This window comes from Chionomys nivalis, chromosome 1 (genome assembly GCF_950005125.1).
Source record: "Chionomys nivalis chromosome 1, mChiNiv1.1, whole genome shotgun sequence".
Classification (NCBI taxonomy): Eukaryota; Metazoa; Chordata; class Mammalia; order Rodentia; family Cricetidae; genus Chionomys; species Chionomys nivalis.
The window spans coordinates 65,750,022-65,762,742 of NC_080086.1; positions in this window are offsets into that span (position 1 = coordinate 65,750,022).

Consider the following 12,721-nt stretch of genomic DNA (forward strand, 5'->3'; position numbering starts at 1 on the left):
GGAGGGAGGCACATACAATTCAGGAAGCTCACAAAGCATACATGGTTCAAGACGTCTACTTCCTGAAGCTACATAAGAACTAACTGATGGCTGGGAGAAAGGGCACTCAGTGGTGCTGCCTATGAGTCGGGGAGGGATATAGCTTTTGTGAGTGGTCACTCATGCTGGGGTGGGCTCTCCAATGATTTGACTGTCTCTTACCTGTTCTCCTGCAGGAAGCTCCAAAAATTGGTCTATCAGAATACATACAGAAAGGCGACTACAGCATGCTTTCTCTCATATGTAGATCTTAGATTTTAATATATATTTCTTTCATATGTAGATCATGTATATATATGTATATGTACACACACACACACATATATATATGGGGGAGGGTTATGGATATAGGTAGTGAACCTAGAAATGAAACCATGAGAAGGGAAGAAAGAGACCTTAAGGGAGGGATGAGTGGGAGGGAAAAATAGCAATAGAATACACATTACATAAAAACGGGATGAGAGGCCACTGGGGGAAGAAGGGGACCAGCAGCAAGGGTGGGAAAGGGAGGGGAGGAGGGGAGGCTATGAGGAGGATCAAGAAAAACAGTGTATGAAATAGCATAGTGAAACTCATTATTCTGTATGCTAATTAAAAATAAATTCAAAAGTAAAATAAAATCCGATTTCCTTCCAAAAAGATCTTTCCCATCCTCAGTGCCTCTGTTTGGTTAAAGTCACGATGCCCAGTCTCTTCAGAAGGAAGTCGATCTACTCACCTTCTACCCGGCTCCTTTCCCTCCGCTTCCTCCCATCACCTCCACAATCTCTTCTGCTCAGGTCCTCTTTCGTGGCTCTCTTCCACCTTGACTCTGGCAGGACTTCATGCTCCTTGGCTGCTTTCTCAGAGACTTCCTGCTGGGGCCTTGTGAGCCCAGCCTGTTGGGGCATCTTCACTGTGTGGTTTCTGCCTTTCCTTGTCTCAGGTACAGGTGTTTCTCCATATCCCCCTTCTCCCCGACTCTTCCTCTTCCTCTCTTTTCTTGCTAGTGGTCCCTCTAATTCTGTGGCTTTAACCCTTACCTATAGGCAAGTTACTAAGTTCTTTTAAAAAATCTTTCTTATTGGCACATATTTATTTCTCATATATTAGGTTTCAATAAGATTCATCCAAGTGTCTGTCGGAGTCTGACCCTATTCACCCTCACAGCCCATCCCCACCTGCAGCTCAGGTGCCTCACTCCAACTTCAGAACCGTGTGCCAAGTGGCTCAAACTTCTTCACTGGAATGACACACAGGCCTAGCGTAGTGTCCACACATCCTACACATATTCTTCCTCCTAAAGGCTCCCTTAATTCTGCCATAGATGACCCCATTGCTTCCCCTGGCATAGAGTGCCACTCTTGCCGCTGGCACAGCACGCCACTCCTCCCACTGACATAGAGTGCCACTCTTCCTGCTGGCACAGAGCGCCACTCTTCCCGCTGACATAGAGTGCCACTCTTCCCGCTGACATAGAGCGCCACTCTTCCCGCTGACATAGAGCGCCATTCTTCCCGCTGACATAGAGCGCCACTCTTCCCGCTGACATAGAGCGCCACTCTTCCCGCTGACATAGAGCGCCACTCTTCCCGCTGACATAGAGTGCCACTCTTCCCGCTGGCACAGAGCGCCACTCTTCCCACTGGCATAGCGTGCCACTCCTCCACCGCCCACGGCTTTGCTCAGAGCTCCCCAGCCAGGACTCCTCTCCAGACTCCAGGGTCTTATGTTTCATTTCACCTTTGTTGTTTTGTTTACTTTTTTCCCCTCTCTCTTAAAAGGAAATCTTTTTAACAACTCTTCCACAGTCCCTTACATTTGTACAATGTATCTTCATCATGTCTGCTCCCAACTCACACCTCTCACTTTCCTAGATCACCCTACACATCTGCCACCCACTCTGGTGTCCCTCTTCCTCTCTTGTTTGTAGCCCATTTAATCTAATTGGCACTGCCTGCTGGACTGTTGACTGACGCTGTTGACTCCATCTTGAGCAGCTAAGTCCAGCTGCTGTGAGTTAATGATGCTACCAAAGATGGCATTACACCGTGCTCCTCCCCACCACAGGCTCTTGCACTCCTTTCGCTCCCTGTTCCTCAAATGTCCTGTGAACCTTGGAGGGCCTTCCTGTTCTCATTCCTCAGCACAGTCATTCCTGACCTCTGCCTTTTTAAGAAACCCACCTGGCACATCGTAGCAGATGCTGTCATTGTCTATAACCCAGGTCTTTCCAAAACTTTCTAGATTGACCACCAACCAATCCCCCAATTCCCGTGTTTATTTTCCCAAGAGGTTTGGTCACAGGCAAACTTGTCTGAGAGGAGCTGTGCCCTAGTGACGAAGTCCCAGAGTCAGCATTGCAGTCCTGGGACTCAGGCAGGCTGGTGGTAGACAGCAGTCAGTGGCATTGGCTGAGCATCCCATCCAGAGAGGGGACAAGAGCTCTAGAAAGATGTGTCTGAAGAGGCTGGGATTGGGCTAGAGGGGGAAGGGGATAAGGAGGGTGAGGAGTTTAAAGAAGAGGCAGCACCTTGTCTGAGATCTCGCTGTTGCTGGTGCTGGCTGCATAGAGGTATGAGAGCTGTGAACATGACGTCATGGGCTGGGCGGACTAAAACAATCTCATAAACAATATTTTAGTCACAAAAATAGGTTGTGCAGGTGAGAAAAGATGCCTCTAACGTGAGCTGAGATTGTGGCATGATCCTTAGTCACCACGAGGGAGCCTTGCTCCTCACCATCTTCCAGATGGATGGTGGAAAGCCTTATTCTTGATGGACAGCCGCGGTTACCCCTGAGTCTATATTGTCAGACAGCAGCAGCTGGATCCCCTAGCAGGGTTGTAGACTGCTACCCAAAGAAGGCTGGCAGTATCTGGGCCTCCTGAACCCACTGGGGACAGCTCTGACCCTTATTCCAGGCCTGTTTCTGGGGAATTCACAACCCTGGGCCCAGACTTCCCTTCTCTTAGGCCAAGACTGCAGGGCCCACACGACACTTTCACATATGTGTATAATTTCGTGGTTTATATTGGTCGTTTTCTGTCTTTAATTAAATTCCTTTTGGAAAAAAATCTGTCTTTACGAAACTGGGGGACTGATTTTTTTTAAGTTTTGTTTTTGATTTTTGTCTTTTGCTCCATCTGTGCCATGTTTTGTGGCCTTTTGTGACTGATGTTTATGTTGGGAACAGGAGGCACCTGCCTAAGCTTCAGGAGGGAGGTGTGGTGTGGCGCAGAGCGAAACAAGACAGGTGACAGAATCAATGAGAGTTTCTGTTCCTTGAGTTTACATCATCCACACCCAGATGTCCATCTTCAAGGATCCCCCAAGACCCCCCAAAACTCTCAGCTCCCACTCCCTTTGGTGACTCTCCTCCCTCATCCTGTGTGGTCAGATCTCAGCCTGGATGCTCTACCATCAAAGGCAGAAAGACAAAACTGGCCTGTCGTGCTGTATTTGTCTTGGGAGAGCTTGTTCCTAGGAGGACCTCCTGGGCCTCCCCAGCCAGGAATAGCACGGAGTCTACATGATCAGCCCGCCCACCTGCCTGTCCGCCAGACCTTCTGAATTGCTTGTTTTTATTAAAATTCTTTTTGCACGCGCAGTCCTGGGCTGTATGTGGATCTTGGATGAGGCAGTGTGCAGGACCTGAGGAAAGGAAGGCCACAGACTTAGTTGGCCTGACATTCCAGAGTAACAGAGAATGAAAGAAACCCAAGAGTGATGCCTCAGAGCTGGACAGGGATGACACCAGAGCCACAACAGGCAGGCTTTGGCTGGGACTGAGCTCCCAGTGTCCAGGGGTACACTAAATGCTAAGGAGCATCACAGGCTGAGGAGAGTGGCACCCCTCAGAGGGGCATCTGGTCTACATGGTATCTCTGCTCCAAGCAGGCCAATCACAGAGGAGGTATGGCCATTTGGGTCCTTTCTAGGGTTTCCCATGTGCTGAACTGGCCCCTGGATCCAAAGCCCATGTTCCTCGGGGTGTCACTTCCTCGGGCCCAGACATTCCTTGTCTGGGCTTGGCAGGGAGCAATGGTCCCAGACTCCAAAGTCAAATGTGTTTTTCATGGTTGGGCTTATGCACAAGAAATTCTCCACCTATTCCTCAGTCCAATTTACCTGGAGACTGGTTTCTTCCCTGCCTCTTCAATCTACTCTCCTGGGCACCCAAGCCAGTCCTTCTCCAGGGAGGTCCTAGGTGAGACAGATAGAGGATAGCGGATCACGGCATTTGGACTTCTGGCCAAAGTAGATGCTTTTTGGTGTTCAAGTCAAAGGACTAGGTTTCTGTTCCCAACAATCTGGGCTCTTAGCCCCTGCTGGTGTGATCCCCCACCACAAACCTACCAGCTGGAATAGAGGGTGCAGGGTGGGGGACTGGTCTTCAAGTCAGGAAATTGCAAATGTTCCAGGATCCTTAGCCAAGGGCTCCGTGTGGAAAAGTGCAGGCTCCAGGCTGGTTCCGAAGGAGGAGAGAAGCAGTAGGTTTGAAATGTTTGTCCCAGGCATGGACTCTCCCCTTGGGCAGAAGCTGTGTGGCAGGCACATCCATCATATTCTGGTGGACATAGATGCAGCACTTTCCCACCAGGTAGTTCTGGCTCCCAGGAGAAAGTTACAAGAGAATCCCAGTTCTCAGTGTGGGGGGAAGCTGAGGGACAGTGAGATGGAATTTTTTCTAGACAAGACCAAACTTCCAATATATAGGGAGTTTGACAGAGGAAGGGCAGTATTAGCACAGGGGGATGGGGTATGGAAGGAGAGCTTGGTGTGGTCCTTACCCCATCCAGGAGAGCTGGGTCTTCGGGGGTTCCCCCATCCAAAGAGGCAGGATAATGACATGATGAAATGGTATGAGGGGCACAGGCATGGGGGAGCAGCTGCCAGACAAGACTTTGTCTTTGTCCCTCCTTGACAGGCGTGCTCCAAGCATTAGTATTTCTTTCTACCCATCATCAGGAATCAGCATGGTCCTCTAGGCACAGTGCTGACCCGGATACAGACTGGGACTGTGCTGGCCTGGCACGGGAGAGCCTTGTGTGCCAGCAGCACCACCGCCAGCCGCCTATCCCCCCCTTTGGGTTTCTGGAGCCAGAGCCAGGCTTTAGAGTGTGCAGCCTGCCTGACGGCAGCGGGGTTTCACTGGGGGTTTTGATGGGAGCCTTTGCATTTGGAACCCATTATTTCATCACTAATTTCCTCCTCCCGTCAAACCCTTCCACTTCGTCTCAGCTCGGCGCCCCCGCCCCAGATTAGATCTACATGCGGTGCTTTGCAGTGATCCTTGACAGGGCTTCTGTGTTGGGAAGAGGGGGTAGCCATACTTTGACCCAGAGCTTCTCAGATGCAGGTACAGAGCGGGGACAGAGCAGTCCAGACCTGGGTCTGCAGGGCTAGAGGGTGCCAAGGGGACCAGACCACGACCTTAGGAATGTGGGTATGAGCTGCGCCTGTCCAGGGAGGATGTTAGACCTGGGGTCTCCTGAAACTCTGCTCAGTCCAACCAACACCCAGAAACTTTATTGCCTCCATGAGGATGAGTGAGGGAATCGGCCCCAGTTTTAGGAAGGATTCAGTGACATCTAATTTATTGAGCAACTTCTTCCCTGTCCTGCCCCATCCTAGCTTAGTACCAGATGCAGCTCTCCCTCAAAGACTCCCAGTATTTAAAAAATGGGGAGGGCACTGACCCCAACATAGGGCTCTTTAGTACACAGGAGTGGTAAGGGGGAGGCCCAATATTTCCTCTCTTCCTAACCCTCTCCATGCAGCGATAGAAAGGGCACTGGACTCAGAAAAGAGAGAGTAAGAAACATTTATCTAGTGTCTCATGTGTACCTGACCTTGATCATTTGGTGTTTATATCATCATCAGTCACCGTCCCTGCCGCTATCATCACCATGATCATCATGGCCATCATAGTATCACTATCCTTATCAAAACCACTCTGTTCACCATCACTACTGTTACCATCCTCCTCGTCATGCCATCTCCACCATTACTGCAGCTGCCATTACTATATCATCATTGTCCTCACTTCTTCAGCACCACTATCCCTGTCACTGCTATCAGCAACAACAGAAGCTGTGGCACCAACCTTTGGAGACTGCTTTTATGTGCCAAACAGCGTCCTGAACTCTAAACTGTCACCCCACTGTGGCCCTCCAATAGATCTATGAAATTCGATTGACTAAAGCTCACTCTAACTTGGCACACTGAGGCTCCCGTTTGGTAACTTTCTCAGAGTCAGAAATGACAGGAACAGGATCTGGACGACCACACTTTTCCCAGCGTCTCTATGGCTTTGAGCCAGGAATCTCACGGATCTCATGAAAGAAGCTCTGCCCTTCTTTCCTGGCAGACCCGAGAAGGCTAACCAGTCTAAGAACATGCAGGAGAATCTCAGGACAAATTAGGAGAGAGACAGAAGAGTCCTTCTGCTTGTGTCCTCGTGCATAGAACGTCCCCTCCTCCCTCGCTCCCCAACACACAATAACTTCTTCCCAGGCCCAGAACATCCTGACATTCCTTGTCCTGGATTCTCAGACCCATCCCTTTGAGGATGAGACTCACCACTTGCCCTGGATTCTCCTCCATAGTCCTAGAGGTGAGAATTTGCTCTCCCACCTGAGGAATTCTTGAAGGGAGATATAGTAGCAGAGGTGAGGATGGATGTTCTTCTTTGTACTCCATTTCTTCCCACCATGTGCAGGAACAGGAGTGAGAACTCAGAAGGCAAAGTCTCCTCTGTCTCTCACCCATTCACCATACCCATTGCTGATTGCAGTGGAGCCTGTGGACAGATAATGATGATGATGATGATGATGATGATGATGGTGATGATGATGGTGATGATGGTGATGATGATGATGATGGTGGTGGTGGTGGTGGTGATTATGATGGTGATGATGATTAAGAAGAAGATGATTATTATGAAGAAGATAATGATGGTGACAATGATTAAGAAGATGAGGTTGATGATGATTATGAAGAAGATGGTAATGGCGGCAGTGGTGGCTCTTGTTTCCTAGTCATGAGCTCTAACCAACAGTACTGGTACACAATGGGTCTCATCTCCCACTGCAGATGCTTAAGCCAGGTACTTCCTTCCTGCAAGGAAGCTGAAATCTGGATTTCATAACTGGGGCATAGATAGCTATCTGACCAGGGCCAGAGACACCCATCCTGGACTTCAAAGTCAGGTTGAAGAAGAATTATTCTGTGGATGGCAGAGGCAGTTTCTAGTGTAAGAAACAGCAGTGGTACAGGGCCAGGAGTACCAGGGACTTGCAGTTTCTAAAGGTCTCTGCTGTAGCATCTCTAGCTGTGCTCTGAATTTCTGGGCCTGTTTTTCTATCCTTGTGTGCAATTCTGGGAGCAGCTGAACAGCCTTTCTCTGCTTGGGCCAGCCTGACTGGATTTCTGTCATTTTGGGGGCTCAGAGCCTTTCTCTGCTGGCCTTCCACCTGTACTTTGGTATTTATTTGACCTGTAATCCACACACGCGGAAACAAAGCAGCAAGTGGACATTCTGCCTGCCAAAGCACTAAGAGGACATTCCCACTAAGACACATGTGATTTCCCAGAAGACCCTAGGAAGAGAATGAAGATACATGGTGCCCCGAGTAGGTGGCCCTTTGGAGGTCAAAACCAGAACCCAACTCTTCCCTTTAACAACGGATAGCATCTGTAACCAATATGAGCCACTGTTTTCAAACCAGCATAGTAAATGCTGCTCCCTACCATCCACTGTAAGGCTATATTGGAATTGGTTAATCTCCCAAAAGCCCCCGAGGGAATGGTCAGCTCACAGTGGCACTGGCATCTGTTCATCCAACCACTGCATGTTTCTTCCCTGCACCCGCTCTCTGCCGTGAGAGGTTATTGTTGTTCTCACTGTAGGTGGGTGAACCTTTGCTGACCTTCGACAATCCCCGTGACTCTGTGGCTCAGGGGACACGAGAGATGAGGACACTAGAGGTTGCATATCCTTTATTCAAAATGCTTGGCAGAGTTTCAGACTTTGAAGTTGTTAGAATTCTGAAATATTTGCACATATGTAATGAGATACCTTGGGGACAGAAGCCAAGACTACACACAACATACATTTACACTTCAGAGGCTGTAGACACGTCAGCTGAAAGTAATTATATCTGATATTTTCAATGACTGTGCACGAGTCGAAGTTTCACGGTATGGAATTTTCTACTTGTGGCATGGGTGGTTTTTTTTTTTTTTTTCTTTTACCGTTTTGGATTTCAGAACTTTGGATTAAAGATGCTCAGTACTTACAAGCAGAGATTTGAAATCCTCTTTCACAGTTGACTCTACCTCCTTGGGATTCAATCCTTAAGACTTTAGGAAGGTGCTAGTCTAGAGGCTGGGCGGGTGTTACAAACAAACCAATCCCAGCTGAAACTTGGAGCTAAGGTCAGATGATTCTCAGCTGTACGAGTGAGAAGAAATGATTATTTTTTTAACCATTTATTTTTGAGATCTTTTGTTATGTAGCACCCCTGAGGTGATTGCTGACTGATACACTCACTATGGAATAACATAACGATGATGATACAGAGATGGTAGAGTCTGGTTTCTGCCATGCTATGAAGACTTCTGATTTATCTACTACTCTGCTTTGCTGTCCTTATGTATGAAAACTCGTCACTGCCATCAGGATCTGGCACCTCTGCACATGGCATTCACATTTCAGGTTGGAAAGCAGAGGAAAGGTCAAGGGTGAAGGACTAGGACAAGAGCTACCAAGAAACACCTATTAGTCTGTCGCTTGAGTGGGCTTTCCCAGAAGCTCCTCGCACAGCATAGTTTTCTGTTGTTCTGCTTGTGCTACCCAGAATAACTTCACCCAGTATGCCAGGAGTTCTAGTGAGCTGCCTTATTTCTGAAGTTTCAAATGCGTGCCTGTGGAGGCCAGAGGAAACTCTTGAGTGCCATCTTCAGAATGCCATCCACCTCCTTTTGAGATAGGTCTCTCATTGGTCTGGAGTTAGCAGTTTGCCTAGGATGACTGGCCAGTGAGACCTGGAGATTTCCATCTACCCAACACCAGGATTACAGATGCGTGCCTTCATAGACAAGCATTTGTATATGGGTTCTGGGGATCAAATTCAGGTTCTTGTGTTTTTGAAGCAAATACTATATGAGCTGTCTCTCTAGCCCAGAATCTGGGGACTTTTGATGAACCTTATGGCTTCCTGAACACTCCTGGGTTCTGATGGTGAGTGTAGGTGGTCTGAATTTATCAGGAGCCTACTACCGTATGCCAAAGGTACTGCCAAGGATGCACTTGGCTCAGGGATGCTGGTCTGGTGCTGAGGAGAGCGGAAAAGATGGAAGAGAATAAAAGAAAAGCATGCCCCTTGCTGAGGTCCTGCAAGGTGGGAAGCCTCAGTGGGCTCCGCTCTGCCAAATGTAAAATGTATCTGGGAACCATTCCTTCTTTGGTCTCCTGTCCCACTTTCCCTTCCCAATCCCCACAGCCCTAGATACAGCACTGAAAGCTAGGGTCTATTCCCAATGAGTTAGATGCAGATGACTGACTTCAAAGGCTTTTCTTTCAATCTTGGAGGCAGTATTGGGGCTGCTGCCTGTATCAGTTGCTGTCCGGGGTCAAAGGCCAGAGGTCCACCTTCCATCACTCACTTGGAGAAAGGGAGCTTGGGGTTTCACCAATACCACTTTCCTCACAGTGGCTTGGTTCTGACCACGAGTGAGACCTACAGCAAAGGGGTGGGTCTTTCCGGATGCGGGATCCACTTTTGGATCTATGTTTTTCTCCTGTTCCAGATCCTCTCAACCTGTGCAGCAGGTTCCTGTTCCAGATCCTCTGCCCTCCCCTCCTGCCTCCCTTTCTCTCTGACCCTAGAGTATCACTTCCTCCATGCCCTCAGATATAATCTACAACAGTCTCCATCTCCCTATTAAAGAAGCTCTTCCCTGTGCACCAATGCCTCATAGTGGATGGCATGGACATTTCAGTAGAAAGGCACAGGCTGAGAATAAACACTGAGATAAATGACTACATGCACAAATATATTGCAGTTCTGCCACCTACATACCTTCTGTATGTGTGTGTGGTTGTGTTTGTGCAGGCACACATGTATGCATAGGTGTGTGGAGGCCAGAGGACAACTCTGAGTGACATTCCTCAGATGTCTACTTTGTTGTTGTTTTTGAGCCAGTCTTTCACTGGGACCTGGGGATCACCCCTTTAGTAAGACTGGCTGGCCAGTAAGCCCTGAGACACACTTCTCTCCTTCTGTCTCTCTTCCCAAGACTGGAGCTACAAGCATGTGCCATCATGCCTTAAAAAAAAAAAAAAAAAAAAAAAAAAAACATGGACACGGGATCAATCTCAGGTTCTCATATTTATAAGGCAAACACTTTACTGGCTGAGCCATCTCCCCAGCCCCCGGTGGCCATACATTTCAGTGTAACATGAGCAAGACCATAACCTAACTAAAGTGCTACCCGGTCCTAAACTCAGGCAGGGAAGGAGGGCAGAGACTGAGAGATGCAATCAGCTCATCATGATGTCTTGGTGTCTGCTGCGCCAGGCGCTGTCCTTGGTGCTGGGACCCAAGGCAAGAACCAGGTGTTCCTTAGGTACTGTTCTGGTTGACGGACATCCAGAGTGCGTGGGAAGATCACAGAACCCTCAGAAAGCCACCAGTGATGCAGAGTAGGGAGACTCAAGAAATGTGAGTTTGGATGTGGTGTAGTGGGGTAGGGATGAAGGAGCCCTACTAGAGACCAAGCAGGGCATTGTGGCCATTCTTGGGAACCTAGACTCAGCCCTGAGAACTGAGGACCAACATTGATGAGTTATATGAGGCAGGGGGGTCATAGCTGGAAATGGGGACAACTTCAGTTAAGACATGAGAAATAAGTGGGAGGTACACCTGGAGCCCCAGCAGTATTAGCTTAGGAGTTGTGTTTGCCTTGGGGTGTGTCTTGTTCCAGCAAAGCTAGGAGTGGATGAAGAGGTGACTGACAAGAGAAGTCACTATGTCAGCACACTTTTCAGGGTGGTGTGCATCTTCTTTCCAACTCTGCTCCTCCTTCCCACCCCTCCAACCACTGTTCCTTGCTTGGGGCTCAGGCTTAAGGTTTCCCAGAGGGAGACTGCAGTAGGCATGAAGATGCAGGTGTTGAAAGGAGCCCTGGACCCAATTGAGCTCCAGTCTAGAATGGAAAGAAACAAGAAGACCAGATTGGGAGCAAGTTCAAAGAGTATAGTCCCCTCTTCCCCCTAAGTCTGCTCACCAACCTCACCTCCTGCATTCCCTGAGCCTGCTGGCCTTCTTCCCTCCCTGGGTTCCCTTAGAAGCCTTGAAGAGTTTCATCTAGAAGGTCACTGCATTATGGCTGGATGCCATGTTATGGCTCTAACAGTAGCTATCGAGCCCCAGGAACCCCCTGTGGAACACCCACTCCTCACTTGCATTATCCCTTTGCTCTGAAGCCAGACAGGATCCCCTTTTTTGGCCCTTTTAGTTCAGGGCCTCCTGCAGATCCCTGCCCATGGCCTCCATCTGGCCTTCAAGGCATGGCTTCATTTTCTTTGGCCGCCTTCTTTTCCTCTTTCCACGTACCTGGTTGGCTTCCAGGATCAGCTGAGGTTCAGACTTGACTCCATGGAAATAGAGATAGACACAATCCCCTTTTTATTTAATTTAGCAAAGAATAAGAAAAAGAAAGAAAGGAGAATTCTTGGCAGGGATGGTACCTTCCAAGCCAGAACTAGGAGACCCCACGGAAGATGCTGGAAGCTCGAATGGGAAAGAGCCAACAAACTTCTCCAATGACCCCCGCCCCCGCCCCTGGTCTCCTGCTCCGACAGACTTCAGGCCTCACACTGCCCTTCGCCTCTCACCTCCCAGGCATTCCCTTGCTCCCAGCCCCCCATGGCCATAGCCCTTGCCAAGCCCTGGCACTGACACATGGCTCAGCCCCTGCCTGGGGCCCTCTCGGCTCCAGCGACCTCTGGATGCCCCTCCCAGGCCCACCACACACTGTAGGCTGTTCCAGCCGAAATTCCCTTGCACTGTGGAAAGAGGAAATGAGAGCAGGGGTGGGGGCAATGAATGGCAGAAAAAAAGAAAATGAGATGGGACTGAGTCCTGAAAGAGGGAGGACTGAGGGAGAAGAGGAATCCAGGGTCGGCTACTAAACTGGGGCTGCCCTGGGGCTGCCCTGGGGCTGTGGCTGGAACTTATCAGGACAGACCCCTGAGGAGTCTCGTCCCACCTTCCCGTGACAAGGTCTAGGGTCTTGCACGTGGGTCTGATTCTACCCTGATTCTTCAGGAATGCCAGAAGACGCAGGGACATCTGTACTGCTGAGGGGGCAAAGAGAACTGTGTGGGCTGGCCAGGACCAGAGAGTGGGCTTGCAGGAGGAGCTTAGACAGAGTCGTGTGTCCTTGTAGCTTGGCTTCTCTCTTTTTTCTGTCATTTCCTCCCAGGTCCCGGAATCCCACTTCCCACCCTTAGGGTATTTGATACTTCATTGGCCTTGCCCCTGGCTTGGAAAGAGCTGTAGCTATCTTCAAATTGTCTTTCCCCTCTCTGAGCGTGTGCAAGTGTGTGAGTGTGTGTGTGTGTGGGGGGTGTCTGTGAGGGAGGAGAGGGAGAGAGATGGGGAGTAGTTTACTTATATGTTCATATGTGGGTA